The sequence below is a fragment of the Gekko japonicus genome, unplaced genomic scaffold (assembly GCF_001447785.1).
Source record: "Gekko japonicus isolate JY-2015 unplaced genomic scaffold, Gekko_japonicus_V1.1 scaffold400, whole genome shotgun sequence".
Lineage (NCBI taxonomy): Eukaryota > Metazoa > Chordata > Lepidosauria > Squamata > Gekkonidae > Gekko > Gekko japonicus.
In genome coordinates, this window is record NW_015165246.1 from 854,884 (window position 1) to 874,622 (window position 19,739).

The following is a 19,739-nucleotide window of genomic DNA, read 5'->3' on the forward strand; positions in this document are numbered from 1 at the left end:
CAGTTTTCATTAAGCAGCTATTACACTGTGAGTGCTAAGACCATCGGGAGCGGTACTTTCCCAAGATATTCTTTGTCTCTGGGGAAATCCAGCAAAATGCAGTCCCTAGGAATCCTGGTACCTGTGGTGTTTCTGCAGAGCAGCAGCAGCCATGTACATGTTGGGCAACGGAGGCTGAAATGAGAGAAGGCAAGAGAAGACCAAGTCTTTAGAGGGATGAGCCGCATTAGAAGCAGTGGAGGCTGGCCCATTAGGGCAAATGGGGAACTGCCCCAACAACTCAAGCTGCCGCCAGCCCCCTCTTGCTTCCCTCCTTACTGCCCTCACCAGGCAGCCCAGGGGGTAGCAAGCTGTGTCCTATACACACTTGCTTGAGAGTGAATCTTGCTGAATATAGTAGGACCTCGGATTAAGCAAGCATAGGAACACAAAAACATAAGAAGAGCCCTTCTGGATCAGACCAATAGTTCATCTAGTTCAGCATCCTGTCTCACACATGACCAACCAGTTCCTCTGGAGGGCCAACAACAGGGCATACAGGCTGAGGTCTTCCGCTGATGTTGACACCTGGCACTAGTATTCAGAGGTTTACTGTCTGAATGTGGAGATTCCCTTGATCTCACAAGAAGAAGAAGGAGGGGGAGAAGAAGAAGAGGAGGAGGAGATTTGATTTATACTCCGCCCTTCACTCAAAGTCTCAGAACAGCTTACAAACTCCTTTCCCTTCCCCTCCCCACAACAAACACCCTGTGAGGTAGGTGGGGCTGAGAGAGCTCTGACAGAAACTGCTCTTTTTCAAGAACAGCTCTGACAGGACTATGGCTTGCCCAAGGTCATCCAGCAGCTGCAAGTGGAGGAGTGAGGAATCAAACCCGGTTCTCCCAGATTAGAGTCCATGCACTTAACCACTACACCAAACGACACCACTAGTGGTATATTAAATGCACTTGGCACATGCTCTTAATCATTTTGCTAACAGCATGCTTAGAAAATGTTTTACTCTCAAAGGCAAAAGTGCTGGATCACTTGAAGGGCTGTTTTTCTGGGACCAGCAAGCTTTTATTTCATTTGGGCTTGTTGTGTGTTGTTATTCACCTTGTGGTGGGCCTTTGATTTCTATGAGGCCAAAGGATTTGTGTTACTTTACAGCATGGAAAATGAGTTCTTGAGTTAGGGTTTTGGTGAGGTCTGGATCAAATGGAGACTTGTGCTCATTTCTTTGTCACGTGGACCTTATTCTTCTGATTAGTGTGTTCAGTAGTGGGATTTTAGAGAAGGGCTTGTGGCTGGATCTCTCTCCTCCGTTGGGAATGTTGGCAGAGTGTAGATGTGCAGTAAAGCAGAGCACAAGCTGTTTAAAGAATAAAGTCAGGTCATTAAGAAGAGAACAAACTTTGTAAGAAAGAGGAGAGAGAAAGAGAAGCCTAGCTAGCTAGGAGAAAGTCTGTAATGAACAGAAGCTCAACAGGTGCATCGAGCCAATCAGGAGACAGGAAGGAGACTATTTGAAAACAGTAAAGGTAAAGGTTCCCTTGCTCGAAAGCCAGTCGAGTCCGACTCTAGGGTTGCGGTGCTCATCTCCGTTTCAAGGCCGAAGAGCCAGTGGTGTCCGAAGACGTTTCCGTGGTCATGTGGCCGGCATGACTAAACACCAAGTGCACGAAACGCTGTTACCTTCCCACCGAAGTGGGGGCCAGGGCCAAAAAAGCCCTGGCCCTGGATTAGGACAGCCAGACCTCTCTTGGGTCGGGAACCACCAGGAGATTTTTGCCTACCCATGTGTAACGCTCTATTGCATAATAAACCTGTATAATCTATACACCCTCTGGAATGCTATTTTGTGACCTGATTTAGGCACTAGCCTCTTGTGTTGCCAAGTTGCATTCTAGGTATCTCCCCCCCCCCTTTCTTTTTTTTTTTAAGGGATGTTTTGAATGCACACTTGGTGACGAACTGGACTTTGCATCAAACAGGTAGGCCCGGCGGTGGACCTGCAAGGCCGGCGGGAGTGCAAGGAAGCCCCACAAAGGCCCTCCCTGGCCCCAGGCAGGCAGGGGTGGGGAGAGGCAGGGAGGAAGCAACTTACCCTCCCTCTTCTCCTGCCTCCTCCTGGCTGAATGAGGGCCGGAAGCGAGGCGGCCGGAAGCAGGGGCGGGGCTTCGTCATGTGGCCCGCCCCCCGTACCTCACCCGGGGGAACTGTGATCCCCCGCGATCCCCCCCGAAATGACCTCTGTTGGAAGCCACCTTGAATGGAGAAAAACGGGTTAACTGAACCCAAATATAAATAAATAAATAAAGTGACATAGATTTTCGTCTCTGCACCCGGGGCTATTTTTGGGCAGGAACGCACAGAAACGGAGTTCCGACTGGCTTCAGAGTTGGCCACGCCCACTACAGCCAAAACCTCTGCGTGCGTGGTGTGCATAACCCCCCCGGTGACTCCAAGGCGGGTGGGTGAGGGGGCCGCTGGAAGGGTGCCTTCCCCAACCTGTCCAACGGCTGGCTTGCCTGGGCTCCCTGCAGCCGCGGGGTGCCTGGCAAGCCAAGGGAAGGCAGTTTAAACTGCCTTCCCTTCCCTTTAATGGGGGGCTCGTCCAGGCTCCCCGCAGCTGCGGGGCACCCAAGCAAGCCAAGGGAAGGCATAGGGTGTGGCCTAATATGCCAATGAGCTCTGCTGTCAGGGGTGTGGCCTATTATGCTAATGAGTTCCTGCAGGGCTTTTTCTACCAAAAAAAAGCCCTGTCTGCACCTATACTTCGGCAAGGCTTTCTTGGATTTGCTTTTATTGTTATTACTGTTTTGAATATGAATGCATTTTAAAAAATATCTTCAGCGTCTGGGAAAACATCTGTCCTGATGGGGAGCCAGATATAGAAACTGGCAGTGCCATCCTCAGCACAGTTGCACTCTTGAAAGCCCATTGGCTTCAATGGAGTTTGAGGGGCATTGCTCTGTTTAGGATTCCAATTTGAGATTCCCAGTTTTCCAAGTAGGGACTTAAGCCAATGGAATGAAGACTGTAAAATCTGGCTCTTTACCTCTGATAAAAGCATTACGTATCAGTTCCTTTCCCTGTCCTTTAGCTCCAATAGAACTAACCCATCGTGATATATATTTTCTGGTAATCCATATGAAAAGACTACAAGGTATTATAAATGCCATTCACACAAGCTAGGACTTACCTTCACTAGTTGCTTATTGCGATTAACGTTGCTACTCTAAGCATATCTGGGAACAGGCTTTATCAAACAGTGAGGTTTAGGGCACTTTCACACACACTAAACGCACTTTCAATCTCATTCAGCTTGCTTCCAGCCACCAGCAACATGGAGGAGGAAACAGGTATGACTGCTGTGGCAGAACTTGCCTGCTCTGGCCTGCAGGCCCTGTTCCACCTTGCCTTCCTAGGGGTTCCCAACTCCCTGGAGAGGCTTTTCTTCCACTCTTGGGTAGCCTGCCACCACCACCAGCCCTTTTGCAAGGAATTGCCCACTGGGAAGGACAGGACTCCCAGCTTCCTTTCCAAGATCTGAGGCCTTGCCTCTGTGTCTCCCGCTGCCCGGCACCGGTTCACCACAGGGACAGTTTACTGCCTTGCATGCCCCTGTCTTGCACGCCAACTGCCAGCCTTCCCCCTCCTGGTGCTCCTTTTAAAATAGGGTGTCTGAGACAGTGGAGGTCTATGTGGTACAGAGAACCACTCCCAGCATCCAAAGTTATAAAGTATTTATTAGAAAGAAAATGTGTACCAGCATACTTTTGGCACAGCACCAGATTTGAGCAAGGGAAACAAAAGAAATTGGTGAAACACAAATCCTATGTCCCTCTCACTATACATGCCGTACTCGGATGTTACAAATTAGGACAGGCTCTTTAAGCTTCGGATGTTATAAATCTCTACAGAGTTCCATTACCTTGCAGCTGTCTGTAGCTCTCTAGGCAAGCACATGGTCAAAAATGACTAATTTCCCAGAGAAGATGTCTGTGTGTGATCATGTCCTCAGCACCCAAGGAAAAGAGGCCCACTTTCCTCTTAGAAAGAGGTTTTATCATTTCTGGTACTTCATCCCTTCCCACAGACCCAGCCAACCCAGGACAAAGAGGCACTTCCTGGTGATCTCCAGGAATCTGTTTCCTGGAGAGTTTCTAGCATTCTCATACCTCCAAACCTCTATTCCCTGTTAGAAGAAGGGGGGCTTGACCCACCCCATTGTCTCTATCTAGATCCATTAGTATATGTATACAAATAAGTTGAAAAGTGATTGCACCGACCGATTCCCCCCCCCCCCCCCCCTTCTCAGCGCCCGGGAAAAAAAACTTCTGTTAAAATGCAAAGTGGAGGCTGTACTCCTTGCCAACCTCCCAGGAGAAAATGCATTTCTTCACAGCTGCTGTTACCTCCCATACAGACTCACCTCATTGTCAGCCAAGTTAGAGGAGAACCCCTGAGGTTTTGTGGGGCTGGGCAACAGCAGACCTTGGCCGTGCAAGGCAAAATGGTAAGTGAATGGGAAGTTGGGGGAAGTACCTCCCCCAATGTTGCTTCCCCAACCTAATTTCTCATGTGCTGTCCCAGCTGCTTTTAATTGTAAAACAACAACAACAACAGAAGATCCAAGAAAACTTCCTCCTGTCTCAAGCTTGGAACCCTGGCATTTTTCTGTGAACTCTGGAAAAGTGTTGTCATTGGACTGAGAAGTTTGCCAGTATAACTATATCCTACTTCCTTTTTTTTTCTTAGCTGAGCAGTCCCTTTTCTTCTTGGTTTCTCTGTCTGTTCCACCCAGTTATTTAAATGCATATAGATATAAGATGACTCAGCCTAGGGAATTTAGGAACTGAAAAAATCCTTCATTTGTATATATGTCTGATAATGGTACACAAGAGGCTTATGTTAATTCAAAATAAACAAACTGCTTTATTCCACTTCTATGGGGAAAATAGTCAGATAGGTATTACGTCTGGAACTTGGCAGCTGAACAGGCAACAGGAATGAGGTAACTGTGTATAAATATAAACAATAGATAATTTGTCACAATAAAGTAGCTGTTTGGTTCTACGAACAGGACTTTAAAACTGTGGCGAGAGGTCTCTCTTATGCAGGTACTGCTTATATAAACAGGCATAAGCTTCTTTGTCTCAAAATTACCGAAGTTTGTGAAGAGAGGCACACACACAAGTTCCAATTTCCCCTCTTAAACATTTGATAAGGATCACCCCCCTTTACTAGGAGCTATTTTCCTCAGGGAAGGACTACTTGTCCCACTTCCACTAGTTCAGGATCTGTTTTGACCCCTTCACTCTGCTTAACTGAACTCCAGAGTTCTAACTGCCACTTGCAACTGTAGAATTCCATTTGAATCCCTGTCACTTAAGGTTCTCAGACCGGGTTAAATAATTAATCATTCACTGTCTGCTGCAGCCCATTCTGTAGGAAACTGAGGGTGAGTTTAGACCATGTTGGATGATACTTCTCTACAGCTCTGTTTCATGTATCTTGTTATAAACACACCTCCAGCTGTTGAAAAGGACAAAGTAAAGTGTGCTGTCAACTCACAACCAATTCATGGTGACTGTATGAAGTTTTGCTTCATGGGATTTTGAAGGCAAGAGATTGGCAGAGAGAATTTGCCATTGCTGTCCTCTGCATAGTAGCCCGTCTTCCTTGATGGTCTCCCATCCTAGTAGCAACCGTGCTTAGCTTCCAGGCTCTGATGAGACTGGGATCGCCTGGGCTATTAGGGCTGCTACACTGAAAAGAACAGAAAGATAAATCGCCTGGGCTATTAGGGTTGCTGCTACACTGAAAAGAACAGAAAGATAAAAAATACTGTTATCGGTTTTAATGGAAATCTTCTGTGGTTGTGTCATGTTTTCACCACATGGGGGTGAATTTATAACAAAAAAAAATATTCCACAGCGATCTTACTTTGGGGTGAGTTGTTTTAAAGTATAACTGTGCCAGGATTTTCAGTGGATGTGCCCCCGAGAAAGGTAATGGGGTGTGATCCTGTGTCTGCGAAAGGTACCCTAGAAAGGGGGCAGAAATCTAAGCTTAAACAAGCATTGAAAAAAGCTTCCATTCAGGACTCATCATTTCTGACTTATATGTCTGTGTCTTCGAGGCTTTCTATTTCTCCAAATCTCCACTAATGAGGCTCCTTACAATCTGTATGGCTGGTGCAGATAGCAAGCATCCTAATTAGCTGAAAATTTAAAAATCTGGATTTAATTACTGCATATTATTAACAAACAGTAATTTAGTTCTGTCACGATAGGGATTGAAACAGCAAGCAATTACAAAGATGGGCAGAAGGAAGAACTTGATTAAATCCTTTATTTATACCTTATTAACAGAAAGCCATATTGTCCATGGCAAAGTATATATTTAAAGCCCCCCCTCACCTTGCTTTGCTTTTCACTTAGGCAATCAACACTAATAATTCCTGTCTTCTAAGAATGGGTCATTTCGTAGAAAAAGAGGTGCAGGAGCTCATTAACATAACTCATTAGCATAACTTATTTGCATATGCCACAACCCCTGACATCACCGGAAGTGTGTCAGAAGGCAACACCCACCACTCAGGCTCCACTGGACTGTTTTGGATTGCTAGCTATTGGGGGGGGGGAATGTGCAGATCTGTCCTTGCAGAGGAGGGAGAGCTTGTATCTGAGTAGAACTTGGTCTTAAAGGTGCCACTGGACTGTTTTGGGTCGGGGCGGCTGGGGGGGCTCTGCAACTTACCTGGCTACTTCTTGCTCTGACTGAGGGCTGCTGGGAGCAGGGGGTGGGGCTTGTTGCATGTGCCCGCCCCCTGGGCTCTTTACTGCCGGAGCTCCACTCCTGTGCGCTCCTGCAGGAAATGACCCCTGCTTCTAAGGAATCAAGGTGCCAGACATTTGCTTGGAATTCATGTCAGTTCATGGGATTATAACATTCACCTGATAGAGTCATTGTAAATTTATTATTTATTGGCCAGATAGCTGTTGAATGCTAGCCAATGTTCCCTCTAAGCTGCGGAGTGTTGTGAGCAAAAATTCTACTTCGTGAGCCAAAAGAGCTACTAGTATTAAAGTTGTGAGCGAGTCTGATTTGCCTAGGGTTGATTTGCCTAGGGTGGAGCTTGGAGTTCTCCAAGAATTACAACTGATCAGCAGATGATAGAGATTGCTTCTCCTAGAGGAAATGGCAATATGGGAAGGAAGAATCAATGGAGGCAGGCATCCCTGCACTGGAGGCTGGCATCCCTACTAGGGTTGCCAAACTTCAGACAGGGCCTGGAGATCACCCCGAATTACAACTGATCTCCAGACCATAAAGATCGGTTCCCATGGAGGAAATGGCTGCTTCAGAAAGTGGACTTTATGGCACCCCCACTGTAGTCCCTCCCTCCTCAAACCCCACCCACCCCTGGCTCCACCCCCAAATCTCCAGGAATTTCCCAACCTAGAGCGGGCAATCCTATGCTCGACTTCTGTTTTATTTTGCTGCAATAGACTAACATCTGTCCTTCGGGAATGCCATTCTCCAGGCTGTCATTCAAACCCCAGAGACAGTGATTCCCCTCCTAGGAATGACCCATCAATCCCAGGGCTGCCATTACACTTTCTGAGCTGTCATTCTAGATTAAGTGCATTCACCCTGCTCCCAGGGGCTCTCCTTCCACTCTCAGAACTATCATTGCACATTGAGAGCATGCATTCTAGCCACAGGGGCCCTCCTTCCTCTCCCAGGCCCACCAGAGAATCCTTTACTGATTTTCCTGGAACCCTGTGCAATCTTTCACTACATTCCAAGGGAGCCCTTGGACATTCCTGGCTCTCCTCTACTTTCTAATGGGCATTCTTGTCACTTGCATATCCTATTGCAAGTTATGTCCACCTCGACCCACCCCATCATGTATTCTCTCCGGGAGCCCACATGGCAGCAGCAGTCATTGCAAAGAGACAGGGCAGTCTCCGTGCTCTTTGTCATGACAGCTGCTTGCCAAGAGAGGATCTGGGGGGACAGCAAGAGCTTGCAACAGGGGGCAATCCAGAGAGCTGCCCACCGCTCCATCCATCCTGTGTGTGGTCTTTCCCCCTTCTTTTGCAAAGGCCTCACCAAAGGGTGGGGGATCTCTGTTGATGCTCCCTGTTTCCAACCTCCAACTTCACAGCCATGACCCCCCCCCCCCACCCTTTTCTCCAAACGTCCCAGATCTAGGACACCAGATTGTGACACTGGTTTGGAGGATGATTTTTCTCTCCCCCACCCCCATATTGAGGAATGCAATAGAGATCAGGCCCTTCTGCTGAAAGGAAGCGCCTCTCCAAGGGAGCGCAATGGGGAAGGGGCTGCGAGGGAACCCTGTTGCTCCAGCCAAACCCCATGTTTGCAAGCTTCTTCCCCAGTGCAGGTTTATAGTCTGATGCAACCTCCAGGTTACTTGCAAGAGGCAACGCACACACCTTTCACTGCTGCAAGGTGGGCGCATGCAAAAGACTTGGATCTGGAATAAGATGCAGTAACACTTAGCTAATCTTTCTGGAATCCCCCTCCATCTGAAGAAGTGTGCATGCACACAAAAGCTTATGCCTTTAATAAAACTTTGTTGGCCTTAAAGGTTCCATGGCACTCTGTTCTGTCTCACAGGCACTCTCGCTGTTTCCCTCCCCCTCTTTTCCTCCTTAAAAGAGAAGGAGCTGAAAAGAGACCTCAGCCAATGGAGGGAAGGGAGGCTTGGCTTTGTACCTCTCCCGTGTGATTGAGGGAAGTGGTGGCAGCCCCGGAGGAAAAAGCAAGCAGGAGAGAATTTCATCGCCCTGCATTCAGGCAAAAATCTGTGTACTATGGCCTAAAAATTAGTGCACCAGTGCACCCTAGCTCAGCTTAGTGGGAACACTGAATGCTACGCTATCTGGAGTTTGGGTCAACCAAAGGAAATGAGGCTGTTTTAAGGATGTAGGCCCTAGATCCCCAGTATGGAGCCCATGGGTGCCATAGTGCCTACTGATGTGTTTCTAGGGCCCATCTGTTTCTCCCCCAAAGCAAAAAGGCATTCTTGGCTTTCCTCCGTCTCATCTTCAAAATACTCCCAGGAGGCACGAGCCTTGGGTCTGCATGAAGCATTGCTTTGGAAATAACCGCCCCCATCATATGAGGATGGTTGGCTTGCAAACTCTCAAAACTGTGTAATGTTCATGGCAGTCATTTTGTGACTGGTCTTGCCCACGGCTGCCATTTTGCGATGGCTACCCTTTCTCAAAATTACTAGAGAGGCTAGTAATGTATTTTGAAAACTGGGATGAGTAACAATGCTATCTTCTATAGTAGAAATATCTTGGCATTGTGACAGCAGTCTCAACCTCTCCAGGGTAGTCACAGTGTCAAGATATTGCCACTATAGAAGATAACATCTTTGCTGACCCCAAGCCTTTTCAAGTTTGCATTATAGACTAGGGTTGTAGCCTATGGTAGCCATGGGTTTAGGGACAAGACCATAGCTCAGTGCTAGATTAATTTATTATTTATTAAACACATTTCTATCCTATATGTTCCCTGCTAGAATGGTTCTCAATGAGTCTGATGAGGCAGCATTGAAATTTCCTAAATAAACCACCAACATCCCTAGTTCAAAAATATAGGAGAAGGAACAATTCTGCTTTTGCAACAGACATTGCTGTATTCTGCCCAAATATGAGGCTGTTGAAGGAACTGAATACATTTAGCCTGGAGGAACGAAGACTGTACTCTTCAAATACTCAAGACACTTTCACAGCACAATAGACGATCTCTGTTGCTTTGGAGGACAAGATGATGTGATCTTAATCTACAGAAGTGTAGATTTCAGCTGAACTTTAAGGGAAACTTCTTAATGGTAAGAGCAATTTGGATGGAGATGATTACCTAAGGAAGTGCTGAGATCTTTCTTGCAAGTCTTCAAGTGAAGACTGGACAACTATCTGTTGGGAATGGTCTAACTCTGGATTTCCTGCACTAAGCAGGTGGTTGGACTAGATTCTAGATGCTTCTGTCCAAGTAAACAATATGTCACTGTTTATAGTGACAAACTAGGCAATCCTTGTGCTTAATGTTGTCCTTCACACAAACAGGAAAGCAGTAGTGAACACAGCTTCTTCCCTTAAACGAAAAACTGTATTCACTAGCTCCTGAACTAAGGCATCATTCATATGTAGTATTTTCATTCATGAACCAGTCTTTGTAATCGTCCTCACTGTCAGTCATGTTGGCTACATTTTTTTAAAAAAAATCTACCTTATTCTATCCAAAGGTCCAAGCAATATACACCCTGGCAAAGAGAAAAGCATAAAAAGACAGTTGATCTAATGAATCTGACTGGGGGAAAATCCATCAGCTCAATAATGACAGCTAGTAGTCTGTTCAGACCAATAAGGGATAAGAGACTATTCTTCAGCTCTGTGGGTTCCAGATCATGAAGGATTTACCTCAGAATGTGGAGGTTCCCTTTAGTCACCATGACTAGAAGCCACTGATAGACCCAGCCTCCATGAACCTACCTGGTCGCCTCTTAAAGTTGTCTCTACCTGTGGCCATCACTATATCTGCTGACAGTGAATTCCACCTTTTAATCACTTGTTGGGTAAAGAAGTATTTCCTTTCGTCAGTCCTGAATCTACTGTCCATCAGCTTAATTGGATGCCTTCAAGTTTTAGTAAGTCTAGTAAGCATCCTTGACTTTCCCCTGATTTCTTGTACGACCTTGGTTCTAAGAGGTTTGTCTCTTAAAAAACAAAACAAAAGCCAACCTCATACTCTAGGAAATACCATCATGTGGCTGTCTGGATTAGTGTGATAATCTTTGTGCTTACTAATATCTGGTCTGTTGCTCAGGAACCATCCTGGAAAAACCACAGAGAAATCCACAAAAACATTTTGGGGCAGTCAGCAAATCTTTTGTAATTTATCTGATAATTGTAATAAAATCCTTTAATTCACAAGTCTATTAAGGCCTTTCTACCAGCACATCGTTTTACCTTTCCTTTGAATGAAGAGTCAAACTGTGCTTTATCTTTTGCTTAGTTTTGTTCAGTTTGAAAGCATTTCTGTGGCCAAGGGAGACTGAGTGAACATCTGATTTGATTAGGAAGGCAGTATACCTTTTTATGTAGGCCAATTACCCAGATTACTGTGAAATGTGGTATTAAGTATGAAATGTTCTGAAAACAAAGCCCAGCATACCTTGGGGTTTTCCTCCTCTGCTTTAGTTCCCATGGGATTTTTATACACGGCAAGAGCTACTGAGAAAAAAGGGCCTTGGCAGTTTATATAATTGAATGACTAGACTGAGACAATTAGAAAAAACAAGCTGAAGTAGTTCTGACATGCATTTCAGGAGATTTCTTTGTCCTCCTGGAAAGTTATGAAGGGCTTGTAGAGGCCTACAAGGCCTATTTGTGGAATGGGTAATGGTCTGCAGTCGGAATGAAATGAAAGAAAGCGCCTTTAATTCTGAAGGCTGGGGGGGGGGGCTTCTTTAAGTGGGCTCTCCTCACTTTTTGATTCTAATTCAGGGATTTTGATCCCTGGGAAAACTGAATCGCAGCCCAGGTCTACATACAGGGGTGGTCTCAAGTAAGGGGCATCCAAAATGCCGAGCTGCAGAGGGCCCCATACTCACTGGAGGGGTCTCCTTGCCCTGCAGACAACAGCCCCACTCCACTTCTGCCAGAGTCACAGTAGCAGCAGTTTAAGTCATACAGCAGCTGGCAACCCTTGGAGACCCAGGGAGGGAGGGAGGCAATCAGTGTTCCCTCTAAGCTGAGTTAGTGTGAGCTAGCTCACAGTTTTTTAGCCTCCGGCTCACACATTTTTGCCTTAGCTCAGGAGGAATGCTAGTAGCTCACAAAGTAGAATTTTTGCTCACAAGACTCTATAGCTTAGAGGGAGCATTGGAGGCAATCGTGTATAGGGAAGGGGGAACACGAGCTGGCAGTCGGGATGCCAGCCTCCAGGTGGGACCTGGGGGTCGTCCAGAATTACAGCTCATCTCCAGACTGGAGAAAGTGGATGCTTTAGAGGGTGGACTCTGTGGCCCTTTACAACAGCACTCCTCAACCATGAGAAATAGGGCCCAATGCTGGGTGACCAGGACTGAGGACATTTGAAGGAGAGACGCTGCAGTCTTTTGTGATAAACACTGTTGATAGTCGAACGTACCTTGTTCGACACCCACAATCATCAGTGAACTGAATAACTGATGACAACTGTTTCCCTGTCAACCACCTGCCATCAGCTCTGTAAGAATGAATGTGTGTGAAGCCCCCCCTGATTGCACTGCATAACACTTTACCGACTACTTGGAAAGTAGCTCGACGAACAGGCTCAAATTGTTCATGAACTGCAAACTGATCATCAGACAGATAATTGGTGTCCTGTTTGTGACCAGCAACCAGCTTATGAGCTGAACAGGGGTTCAAGCATCCCTAGTCTGAATCTAAAATGGAGGAACTGGGGCCATATCAGGAGCTAGACTTTATTGTTTTATTTATATTCCCAGGACATTTATATCTTTGCACTTTAATGAAACCCTTAAAATAGTTTACAAATGCTAAAATCACATTACTCAAATGATAATTGCACATAAATATATAAGCAGGGGTCATTTCGTAGAAAAAGAGCTAGGGGGACTCATTAGCATAACTCATTAGCATATGCCACACCCCCTGACATCACCGGAAGTGTGTCCTCCCCACAGCCGGCGGCGACCTCCAGCGGGCACCAGCAGGGAGCTCCAGGCCCCGCCCTCCCGCACCTCACCCGGGGGGATGGCGTCCCCCCGTGTCCCCCCCCAAAATGACCCCTGCATATAAGTAACAAAAATCAGACAGCAGTATAAAATCTGGCAAATCCGATAAAAACTAATTACTGCTAATATTCCGGGGGGGGGGAATCTTAACAATAACAGTTTCACATAGATCACCCTGGGGGAGACAGTGCAGCTGGAATAGCCTTCTAGAGGAGGTCAGGAGGGATCTCGAGTTCCTGGCTGTTGTGTCCACTGACCACCACCGGAGGTCAGCGCACACGCCTGAGCTTCAGCCAGGACAACAATGGGACTAGGATCCTAGTCCCTCCACTGGGGGAACCAATGGGACCGTGGTGGGAGATTCAAACCCGCCAATAGGGCCCAGGGGTGGTCCCCTGGTCATGTATATAGTTGGCCTGCCGGCCGTTGTCCCCACGCATTGTTGGGTACCGAATAAAGCGTGCTATGCACCATCACGTTGTCTGTCGTTCGTTCGGGCGGTTACCCACTACATAACAGTGGCGACGAGGGTGGGATGAACAACGACCCGGAGGACCCAGCTGAACGAGACTGCCGCCGCCGCCATTGCCTAGGATCGCCTAGGATCACCCTGCGCCTCGCTCCGGCACCACGGCTCTCAGCTCTCCTCGCCTAGCCGCCGCCACGCCACGCTAGCCCACTCTGTCCGCCGAAGCCGCGCCGCCACCGGCTGACCTCGTGAACACCCCGCAGCGCACGCCGCTCGCTCGCCAGCCCGTATAAAATCTGGCAAATCCGATAAAAACTAATTACTGCTAATATTCCGGGGGGGGGGAATCTTAACAATAACAGTTTCACATAGATCACCCTGGGGGAGACAGTGCAGCTGGAACAGCCTTCTAGAGGAGGTCAGGAGGGATCTTGAGTTCCTGGCTTTCCAAAGGGGCTGCAAAACAGTTATTGTAGAGAACTTCAAGGCATTTGGAGCCTGGATGAAAGGGGAATATCTTGCTGGTGGGGACAGAAGGTGTTGCCAGGTTGGTCAGTGCCAGTGGTGCATTGAGAGGGAAAAATGGCCCTGGAAAGAGCCCCACCCCGCAATGGAGGGTGAAAGAAGCAAAAGCTGACGATCTTGTGGTGGTAGTGGCTGCTAACTCACCTGCCCCGCACAGGGCTGGGGCAGCTGGTTCCTTCCTGGTGGCATGGGACAAGGGCCACTCTTTACTTGGGGCTGGGGTGGACCCAGTGGGGGGAGGTGGCCCCCCCGGGCCATTGGCCCATCAGAATTTTTCCCAGCAGCCTTAACAGCCAATCCACTCCTGAGGTTGGTCTTTAACGTTTTTGTATCTATTGCTTTAACATCTATTTTAACTAATTGTTTTTTACATTATTGTTACCGATCCTGGATCCTGAGACGCGCAAGAGAGAGGTGGCATATAAATATTGTAAATGAATGAATGAATGAGCTGTGATCCAACTAGGATATTTTGTTTTCTAAAATCCTCTATAGTGTTCCATTGCTTTCCCTATTTGGTTACCGGCCCCAAGACTCTGTGTATAACATGGGTTATAAACTTTTTAGTATATTGTCTTAGGTTTGTCGTTTCGGGATTATGACTTTCCAAACTGAAATATGATCTAAAGCAGCCCAGTATTTGCTGCACAAGCTCAAGTAAACAGTTTTCTGTTCCTAAACTCAGTCAAAGCAGATGCTCTGAGCATGTGTATATAAATGACACAGCTACAGATTAATCTGCTTTAGGGATGGAAGGAGACAAATTTTCCAAGAATCTGAATTGCCTATCATCAGGTACTTTGGATACCTCTGCATTTCCCTTCCAAATTAGACAGCCTTATACTCCAAAGGGACAGTTCTCTCATTACCCACTCCATCTGTAATGAGCACTATCTCGCCCGTTGGTTCCAATAGAAATAATGATTGAGTGCAGGCTCCTTGATGTGAAACAAGATGCCAGTTTCCTGCACTAATGATAATAATCATGCCCATGGGCTGGTTTAACAAGCTGGCTTTTATCCTGATCTTGCCCCAAAACCTGGATTAGACTTAATTTATACAGTATTGTTAAAACTCTCTTCTGTAGTCCTTTGACTGAGTATATTTTCTTAGGTCAGCAAATTGCAAGATGTGCTTTAAAAATTACAGTCTTTTCCCATCTTTTCTTCTGTGTAACGAGGCCAGTAGCCACAGGGGGAATTTGGGGTACGGATCAGCCCTGCCACCCCCGGGAGAATGCCAGACCACCCTGGTATGAGCAGGAGGTCCCTCAGTTTCAGGTGTGGAGCAGTGGCGGCAGCTCCCAATAGTATTATCTTACTACCTATCTGTCTCTTGCGGAAAGATCGGTAGCAAGATAATACTTTTGGGAGCCATTGCCACCTGCTTGCCTGCTCCATGCCAGAGGAGGCCGGTCTTCTCCTTCGCCATGGCTCCCCTTCTCCTCCTCCTCCTCCTCCTCCTCCTCATTCATCAGCCCGCAGGAGGAAGAGGAGGAGGAGGGGGAGGAAGCATGTGTTGCGCAGCAAGCAGTGGGCCCGCAGCCCTCCCAGCACTGGACCACAAGGCTTTGTGTATTGGAATGGCCCACCCCAGTGCCTCACTGTCCCTGTGCAGGTGCAGTGAGGTGCCAGGGTGGGCCATTCCGCGCAGCTGCCCCTTGCCCTCCCCTCCTGCTTGACCACACAGCCTCATCAGGGAAGGACTTCCCACTGAGGTAAGGAGCTGTGGCCCAGCTGGAAGGGAGAGGGGGGCTGACCATAGCACTAATTGAATTAGCTCTATTGATCTAATTAGACATTGTGCTAATCTAGCTAATGAAACTAATTAACTTGGCATGGTGCTAAACACCGTACCCCCTCTTTGCCCCCCCCCAATTTCCTGGCTACAAGGCTGTGTGTAACAGACGTCCATCAACCAGGGGAGCTTATAAAATGGAATGGCCTATGTCCCATGTGATGCTTTGGACCTTTCAAGTACTTTTTAAAGGAAATAGTGATGGAAAACATGAACCACAGAATCCAGAAGGCCTTAATGAACTTGAGCTGAATAGTTCAGACCACAGGCAAAAATACTAATGGAATCTCAGCAACACTTTGGATTGTATCCAGCCCCTACAGCTCCTCTCCTTCATGGCTTTTGTTGACACAGGTCTCGATCCTCAAAATAGCCTTTTTGGGTAGATTAAGAGGACAATTCTTTACTTTTTCATCAGCCTGTAGTTGCCTGGGGTCTTTTTGGACACTCTACGGTTTGGGATGGGGGGCACTGGATGAGCCTGCAGACCAGTATTCCCTCTAAGCTGAGTTAGTGTGAGTTAGCTCACAGTTTTTTAGCCTCCAGCTCACACATTTTTGTCTTAGCTCAGGAAGGAGGGCTCCAGAGCAAACTAATTTGTGCAGTAGCCAAATCGCTGGCTCACAACTTTAATGCCAGTAGCTCACAGAGTAGAATTTTTGCTCACAAGACTCAACATCTTAGAGGGAACATTGCCTGCTACCCAGGTCACCAAACACTCCCCTTAGTGGCCACAACTTTGGGCATGTTGCAGACCAACTTCAAGTTTCTGGAGTCCATGGGGATGCAGGACCAGTGAATTGTATGAAGAAACCTTGTCTAAAACCCTCCCAGAGATATCAAGCACCAGTTCAGTTGAGACAGTGATCCAGCAAAGGATGGAGGGCATCACTGTGCATTATGGTTGCCATCCTCCTGGTGGTACCTGGAGATCTCCCACTATTACAACCAATCGCCAGATGACCAAGATCTGTTCCCCTGGGAAAAAAATGGCTGCTTTGGAAGGAGGACTCTATGTCATCATACCCTGCTGAGGTCCCTCCCCTCTCCAAACCCCGCCCTCCCCAGGCTCCAGGTCCACCCCCAGGGTCCACCCCCAAAATCTCCAGGTATTTCCCAACCCAGAGCTGGCCATCCTACTGTGGATCAGAGTGTGGACCAGGCCCAAACCTAACTCCCCAAGCCCAGGGGTACTACTTCCTGGAGCCTGAGGCAGGAGCAGGGGAGATGTTGGACCTTCCTGCCGTCCTGTCTATGATGTTGGGGGGGGGAGTTGGCTGCCTCGAAAAGTCTGCTGGCTGCTGTGGCTATGAGGGCATAAGAACATAAGAGGAGCCCTGCTGGATCAGACCAGTGGTCCATGTAGTCCAGCATCCTGTTCACACAGTAGCCAACCGGTTACTCTAGAAGTCCAGCAACAGGGCATAGAGGCTGAGGCCTTCCCCTGATGTTGCCTCCTGGCACTGGGATTCAGAGGTTTACCACTTCTGAATCTGTAGGTTCCCTTTAGTAGCCACTTATAGACCAATCCTCCATGAATCTGCTCAGAGACCCAAATGGCCCCTGGGCTGCTCCCGCTCCTTCTGTTGATGGTCCGGGCTGGCAAGCCCAGTATATGAGCCGATGTCATCCAGTGGACCCCAGTGGCATGGGGAAATGCCTCATCCAAGGAGGACTCACCCAATGTCCCATCACTGTCAGACATGTCCTGAGCCCATGTCATTATACCTGCCTTGTAGCATTCTTTGTGGCTCTTCTTCTTGGCACACCCATATCTCCTCAGGGTGTCCCTCTCCATATTAATGGAGATGCTCTCTGGGAGACCAAGTCCTCCTTGCACTCCTTGCTGTGGGCCCAGCGATGCTTGTCCCTGGCCAGGTCCTGAGCCCATGTCGTTGTACCTGCCTTGTGGCATTTTTTGTGGCTCTTTTCTTGGCACACCCATATCTCCTCCCGGTGTCCCTCTCCATATTAACGGAGATGCTCTCTAGGAGACCAAGCCCTCCTTGCACTCCTTGCTTTCTGTGTGGGCCCAGCGATGCTTGTCCCTGGCCAGGATCCCTTAGGTGGTGCTGTCAGATCAGCCTGTGGCCCACTAGCCTGCAGGAAGGAGCTCAGCTGCTCAACATGCTGGGTGAAATGCATGGCAGCCTGGGAGATACCTGAGGGAGTGCAGCTGCTCGACATGTTTGTTTGGGCTCTTTTTGTAGCAGGAACTCCTTTGCATATTAGGCGACACACCCCTAATGTAGCCAATCCTCCAAGAGCTTACAGAGCTCTTCTTACAGTGGCTACTGTAAGCTCTTGGAAGATTGGCTAATTGGGGGGGTGTCTCCTAATATGCAAAGGAGTTCCTGCTACAAAAAGAGCCCATGAGAGCCTGGGAGATGCCCTGCAGTTCAATGCTCTTGCTTGGTGTCAAGAAGGATGGCTGGCTGGCTGGTTGGGGGACCCAGTGCCACTTCTTGGGGGTCTTTGGTTTTCTTTGGCTGGCCACTATGACCCCGGGTCCATGGGGGAGTGTAGCCAGCTGCTGTGCTGGGGTGACGTTCTTCTTCTTTGGTGACATGACATGGCTTGCCGGAGAGAGCGGTGTGCTGAAACTGGCCTCTGATGCCCATAAGCCTTTGAAAAAACCCTTATCTATAGGAGTGTGCCTGGTGGGTGGATGCATAGGAGGGTGGTAACTCTTCCCTCCTGGTATCCTGTAGCAGCCCAGGCTTGGCCAGCCAGTGAATGCTGCTGTGCAGTCCCCAGTGGGCAGGTGGGAGGAGAGGAACTGTGGCCCTTTGCAGGCACCCCAATGGCAGACAAAAGGAGAGGAGATGGCCTCAGCCTGTGATTTTAGCTCTGGGGGAGACACTTCTGATGCTGGGGGAAATGGATGATCCCCAAAGATCCCCTTGTACAGGGCTGCCCTCTGGATCAGGAGACTTTTGTTCAGCCCAGCAACACCCTGAGCGCTGTCCCACTGTTCTCCAGCAGCTTCAACCCTGGTATTTCCACATTGCCATCTGTGGAGAAACGCCATTTTAGGTATATGTTTAAGCCACCAAAGCAGTGCCCAACCTCAAAGAAAATTCTTCCCATTGCCAAGCAGTCTTCAGCTGCTGCCTTGACCAAAGCTGCACCCAACTGGGTACAGGCCTGGCAGCAGTGCCTGGCTGTATAGGAAGTGGTGGACCGGAGTGAAAACTCCACTTCCAAGGTCCTCCTGGAAGCCCCACCACCCCAGACCAAAGTAGGCTGGACACTATGGCATTATTCCCTGTTGAAGTCCCTCCCCTTCCCAAACCCCACCCTCCTCAGGCTCCACCCCCCAAAATTGCCAGGCATTTTCCAGCTTCTAAAATGGCCATTTTCTCCAGGGGATCTCAGCCCCCACATGGAGGTAGGCACCCCACAATGTGTGATGTCATCACACAGCAACATTGTGGCAATGCTCTGGTATTTGGGCAAAAACTCTATGGTAAATTTGGCTTCTACCATAGAGTTTCCCCCCAAATATCAGAGCATCACTCGAACATTGCCGACATGAGGATGTCACTTCCAGGACATGTTAGAAGTGATGTAGACACATTGCTGTAACTCTGGCTGGGCCTCCTCCTTTTCTAGGTAAGTCCCCCCACCAGCCAGCTGATTGGCAGGGGACCTGGTGGGTGGACCCCCATGCCAGCCAGCTGATTGGCTTCCACCAGGGGGTCTGGCAACCCTATTGTCACCACAGCTAGATTCCCCACCCCTGTGGAATGGCCACTACAATTTTAACAGGTTTGCATGTTGGAATGGAACTGGGAAGACCCAGTTTCAACTCCCCATTTGCCATGAAACATTGTGTGACTGTGGGCCAGCCCCTCTCTCAGCCTAGCCTACTTCACAGGGTTGCTGTGATGATAAAATGGAGGCTAACAGAACCATTTGGGCCATCCTGGTTGTATTTTAATGACTTTGTTTTTCATGTTTGTCTTTAAATAGTTTTATTATCTTAGTTGTAGCTGCCTCAGCATGTGTGTGTGTGTGTGTGTGTGTGTGTGTGTGTGTGTGAAGTGCCATCAAGTGGCTTCTGACTTACAACGACCGTATGAATTAATGTCCTCCAAAAGGTCCGGTTGTTGACAGCCTTGCTCAGGTCTTTGAAACCGAGGGCCCTTGTGGCTTCCTTGACTGAGTCGATCC